This window comes from Carica papaya, chromosome 9, assembly GCF_054855325.1.
Source record: "Carica papaya isolate Zhongbai chromosome 9, ASM5485532v1, whole genome shotgun sequence".
Taxonomy (NCBI): Eukaryota; Viridiplantae; Streptophyta; class Magnoliopsida; order Brassicales; family Caricaceae; genus Carica; species Carica papaya.
The window spans coordinates 22,293,317-22,300,115 of NC_142317.1; positions in this window are offsets into that span (position 1 = coordinate 22,293,317).

Sequence of the window (6,799 nt, forward strand, 5' to 3'; positions counted from 1 at the left end):
AATCAAACGACACCAGTTTTTTGATGGGCTTAATTGGGCACTTTTGAGATGTATAAAATCACCAGTTGTTCCTTGTCCTATATCTTGTAAGGAGTTTGTTGCATTTGACAGTACTATAGAGAGTTCAATAGAGTATTGCTAGGAAGCAAAAAATTTATTCTTTAACTTACATGATATATGTTTTTTTAATTTATATATAATTTTCATAACTAAACAGAAGTGAGATTTAAGTAATTTATATATTGGGGCAAGAAATTTTAATGACATTCATGTTAAAAAGGTTTAGTATTTATAAAAATATATAATTAAGGATTTTCTGGATCATTTTGTCTAACAAATGATTTAGCATTTTCAATTTTTCTCAATTAGTGTCTTTACTTAACCGTCTAAAAGTAATATTAATTTCTCTAATATGTGGTATAAGAGGTAGTAATACTTTTTTTAAGGTATTACTTGGATAAAATCGAAATGTATTGCATCAAGGTCCTGATAATATCAAGCAGGGAAAGTCATGGGTCCTTGTGTAGTGCTTCATTACTGGTTACCTAATTTGGGATAAACAATGTTAAGGTTCAAGGGTGATTGAAGATAAGAAAACTTTTGGCTTCTAGAGCTATTTTGAGATACCTATGAGATTACAAGATAGCTTTGCCAAAAGGTTGTGTAGGATTTTAAAATTGTAAACCTATCATAAGACAACTATGAGGTTTCGAGCATGTATTAAGTCTTAATAATGCTCTAAAATGACGGTATTACATCTAACTCTTAAGGTTTTAGTCTTTTTGTTCTTCTTAATATTATGTTGCACTAAGGTACAAAATTTTTTTCCTAAAATTTAGTTTAGTATAGATTTTGTTTTACTTAGTTATATGGTAAATTTTGTACCAAGTATAAATTTTATACTTCATGAATATTTCTCTAAGTTTACATTTATACTTGAGGATGTTTAAGCTTTCATTTTGCATTTTGTTTCCTTTCTTAGTTGGATCAAAAGTATAATAAGAATAATACATAACTTATCTAGAGATGAGTACGGACTTCTGAAAGATAGATAATTGTTCATGAACATCCTCAATTTTTGCTCCACTTAGTTGAGCATGATGGTTTTTATTGTTAATGAATAATGATTTTATCTTAAAAGAAATAACGTTATATTGGATGCTATTGCATTAAATTCCATTATATAAGTTGATTCAGTATTAAAAACATGTACTACTAAATTTATAGTTCAATCAAATAATAAAATAGAACCTAATTTGAATGAATTATTTAATATTATAATAAATAATTGAATTGAATTATGTATATTTATTGTTAAAATATAGTATTTAATGACCAGTTATGAGAACTGACATTTAGGGAATAAAGAGAGGCGATTGATGGTGACTACAATGAAATGCAACCAACACAAAAATAAAAGTTTTGGTATTTTACAACAAAGTAGATCACATTTTCTTTAGGTTTTAAGACAAAAATGACCTACTTTATTTTTATTTTTTTTCAGTACACCTTTTTGTTGATATAAAAGTTAAACAACTTTTTTTTTAAAGTAAAGAAATAGATATGGTGGGCACGAAATAGACACATGAGTTCCTATATTTGTTGCATATTACCTAGCAACATTTTAACTTTTGTGATAGTCTGAATCAACCACTAAAATTATATCGTCTATTGTCTAATTTCTACCTATAATAGGATCATTTTTAAAGGTACCAGGTTAAAATTTTATACTTGATGAATATTTTTCTAAAGTTTGGGTTGTTACTAGAGGATGTTTAAGATTTCATTCCATATTTTATTTCTTTTCTTCTTAGTTAGATTGAAAAGTTTAATTGAATAGTACATAACATAGCTAGAATTGTTGTAAGGACTATTGAAAGATATATATTTACTAATGAGCCCAAGTTTTGGGTTGACTTGGTTGAGAAAAATGGTTTTTACTGTCAATGGATGATGATTTTTTCTTTAAAAAAAGTAAATGTTGAAATGCATGTTATTGTATTGACTTACATTGTATAAACTAATACTGTACTAGAAAGAAATACAACTAATTTTGCATGTCCTCAAATAACAAAGTAGAATTTAACCTAAATGAATTATTTAATCTCATACAAATGAATAAATAAAATGACGTACATTTACTGTTTAAAATACAGTATTTGATGATTGATCAGGAGAATTGATGCTTAAATAAATAATGAGAGGTGATTGATGGCGACTACAATGAGATGCAACTAATACAAAGATAGAAGCTTTGGTGTCTTATAGTAGAGGAGATCAAATTTTCTTTACGTTTGAGTACAGAAAGATGAACTATTTTATTTCCAGCTTCTTATGTATTTCTTTTTGCTAATATAAAACTTAAGTATTTTTTTTTTCAAGTAAAGAAATGGACAGGTTGTGCATGAAATGGATATGTTCCTTCCTTATTTGATGTATATTTAGTTAGCAACATTTTGAGTTTTCATGACAACCTCTATTAGTTGCAAAAATTGTGTCATTTATTGTCTAATTTTTAGTTGGATTTAAAAGTAACTTTTATTCAACATTTTCTTTCTCTTCTTCTTAAATTGAATATAAATGTGTAATCAGATAGTATATAACATAGCCAGAGATCTAGTAAGGACTTCTAAAAGATATACAGTTGTTCATGAGTCATAGTTTTTCGTTCACTTGTTTAAGAAGAATGGTTTTTATCCATGATTTTTTAAAAAAAGAAAAATAAATGTTGAAATGGATGTTATTGTATTGACTTACATTTTATAAACTAATACTGTATTAGAAATACATATAACTAATTTTTTAGGTCCTCAAATAACAAAGTAGAACTTAACCTGAATGAATTATTTAATCTCATACAAATAAATAAATAATGACGTATATTTACTGTTTAAAATATAATATTTGATGATTGATCAAGAGAATTGATGCTTTAATAAATAATGAGAGGTGATTGATGGCGACTACAGTGAGATGCAACTAATACAAAGATAGAAGCTTTGATGTCTTATAGTAGAGGAGATCAAATTTTCTTTACGTTTGAATACATAAAGATGAACTATTTTATTTCCAGTTTCTTATGTATTTTTTTTTTTTGCTAATAGAAATGTTAAATATTTTTTTTTTTCAAGTAAAGAAATTGACAGGTTGTGCATGAAATGGACAAGTTGCTTCCTTTATTTAATGCATATTTAGTTAGCGACATTTTGACTTTTAGTGACAACCTCTATCAGCCGCTAAAATTGTGTCATTTATTGTCTAATTTTTAGTTGTATTTAAAAGTAACTTTCATTCAACATTTTCTTTCTCTTCTTCTTAAATTGGATGTAAATGTGTAATCAGATAGTATATAACATAGCCAGAGATCTAGTAAGGACTTCTGAAAGATATATAGTTGTTCAGGAGTCATAGTTTTTTGTTCACTTGTTTAAGAAGAATGGTTTTTATCCATGATTTTTTTAAAAAAGGAAAAATTAAATATTGTATTGGATGTTATTGTACTGACTTACATTGTTTGCTGAGAAATAGTGCTAAAAAGAAATACAACTAAATTTGTAGTTCTGTCAAATAACAAAGTATGATTTAAATTAAAAAAAAATAATAATTTCATACAAATGAGCGAATCAAGTAACGTAAATTTACTGTTTAAAATACAATGTTTAACTACTGATAAGAAAAATTGATACTTCAATGAATAATGAGAGGTGAAGGGTGATGACTACAATGAAATGCAACAAACAAAGAGAGAGAATTTTTGGTGCCTTGCAACAGAGGAGATTGAATTTTATTTAGATTTTAGAACATAAAGATAAACTATTTTATTTCTGGTTTCTCTTGTACTTCTTTTTGTCAATATAAAAGATAAATTTTTTTTTCAAATAAAGAAATGGACAGGTTGTGCATAAAATGGATAAGTGGCTTCCTCTATTTACTGTAAATTTACATTGTGACATTTTTACTTTTTATGATAATATAAATTCGTTGGTAAAATTTTATCGTCTATTATCTAATTTTTAGCAGTAATTAACTGTTCTCAATTGTGCCAATATAATGCCTTCTATCAGTTGAAGTAATTAATTCAGAGAAAAACCATCTTTGTTGTTTATACAATATTAAAATGGATTAAATTAAACTCTTCTTTTTTTAAAAAAATAGTTTTTCTCATAAAACTGTTGGCAAGATTAATCAAATCTCGGAACATAAAACACAAAAATATGCAGGTTCATTAATGTATATAATATTAATAACCTAAGTATTAATCACTAGAAATGACCTAGATTATTAGCAATCTATTATAAATACAAAACTCATTATAACTCTCCGCCACTTCGGTGAGCACAGCAAATTCGAAAAAAAAAAACCTCTTAGCAAAACCATTTTTATCTTCTCCAATCATTTCGAATAGGATGGAGCTCCTCCACATGATCCACTCGATAGAATAAGATGTTTAATGCTTAATATCTTATCTATTTTTTACTTATCTATTTACCGTTCATATATATATATCAATATTGTTGATTGATTTGCGTTCGATTTTTTTTAAAGGGTACAGTAGATCACTTTTTTGGAATAGCATATGAAATGGAAGGAGTACTTGGTTGCGATCCCAATTATTTCTCTGATATGCTCTCCACCTTCGTAGTTGAATCTCAAATCACCTTATCAGACATGACTATATCCCAATATAGATATGAGTTGTTATTAACCACGTTTGACTAGTTAATGGGTTTTAATTATTTGGTCTTCTTCTCTTAATTTACAGAGACAAAGTATCTGATGCAGATTTTCCTAGAATTTGTGAACTTTGCTTTAAGATTAAAGGAGCCTCCTTAAGGTATATAATTAATACTAATCATCATAGCTCAAAACTCTGTAATTTTGAGTATTTATGTGTGTTATTATTGATCTTATAATATATATTTAATAATAAAAATTCTCAAGTACAAGTTTTGTTAGTAAAAATTCATACAGTTTAATCAGTAAATGATATGTCATGAGATGTATAATCTAATTTGAATTCATACTCTTATAGTTAAGGATAAAAGTACATAGATATCCACCTAATAGATAAATAATTAAAAATTTAATTAACCAAATATCTATTAGCAGGATATATATATATTTGTTTGGTATATGTGTATACTTAATTAATTATTTAATTTGTTGAATAGTTTATGCATTTCTTCTTTTGCAAGAAATCATAAGTTCGAGTTAGATTGTACTTTTGTGTGTCATTATCTGAAAGTTACTTGTATTGTACTGCAATTAGTGTATAGATAACATCCCACATTTTCTATAAGACTCAACGTCACTAAAGTATTTATTTATTCATTTTATATTGACGATTTACACCTTAACACAACTCAACTATCATACAAAAAAAAGGGGCTCCCATAGCTGTGTCTAATCTTACCTGACAAGAAGTAAATACAACAAACTAACAGAAATGATAATATTAACTATTAATCCACCAAAGTTTAATGTTAGTTCTGCATACATTGTAGCTCATGGCTATGCTCCAGAGGTTCTTGAGTTTCTTCATACTTCACCGTTTCTATAATATAATAAAGGAATGAGCTACACAGCTCAGTAAAATCAATTTAAACTTAAACCAAAAGAATTGAAATAGATATAGATAAATTCCTCATTTTTCCTCAATGACTTCCTTCACCCAAATCATTCTCAGGTCTATCTCATACTCAGCCCAGGACCTGTCCATTTCTCCAACTTAGTACCCTTGTATCATGAAGATTTATAACAACAACTCCGTGCTTCTACTCCAACTTGCAACTTCTCGATTTTGACTTTTTTTTCTCTCTTGCAGATTCCTTGTCTTTTTCTCTTTTTTCCAACTAATTTCAATCATTTCAATCTACATAATAGATTATGCAAATTTTAAAAAATGATCCACATTTAATATACTTGCATTTTCACCATATTATAACACACACACACATCGACCATGAGGGCCACGCACACAAACACACACATCTTGCACTTAGCATACACGAAACAACCCTTTTGGACCTTCATTTCTCGGCCACATTTCTTGTCTCATATACAACACACATCTGGGACATCTACTCCCCTTCAGACCCTCTATTATCTGGTCTACTCTACTGACTAATCACTAGTCAGCTGATACACATCACCACGACCAATACTGGCCACACTCACACCATAAAAAAGGAAACAACATACAGAAAGATGTGGATTAGTCCTAGTTTAATCTTATTTAATATTTACTCTCTAGTTTTTTATCATTTATTATTCTCAATATACCACACTACTACCCAGTCCATTCACGACTCCATATTCAACTCCTTTCATACCCATTCATCATTATTACTATGCTATTATCACCCTCATTTGTTGATTTGGTCACTTAATGATATGGGTCACCTAAAAATTCTTTAGTTCATCTATGAGCAATAAGTATGCAAAATCACTATTGAACTCATACCAGAATCAGTTCCACGACCTCATAAATGGCCACATACACACCACCAGTGAATATGTTGTAATTTATTTATTTTGACAGTACATTGATTTCAGTTAGGCCATTTTATCATTTCCCTTTCTACATTCTACTTCTAGTTTGGTTCAAACTTCGTCTATTGGGTCCTCCCTTCCCCTTCCCTTCTGTTTCCCTAGCACCACGGTATGTTATTTATCTTTCAACCCTATTGTTCTCCATATTTTCCTTATTTCCACCCCTTTGTAGGCCCTTAATCGCATCAACTACTTATTGATATATGTGTATCCGATCTCATCATGTTCCCTTATGAGGTCTACTAGT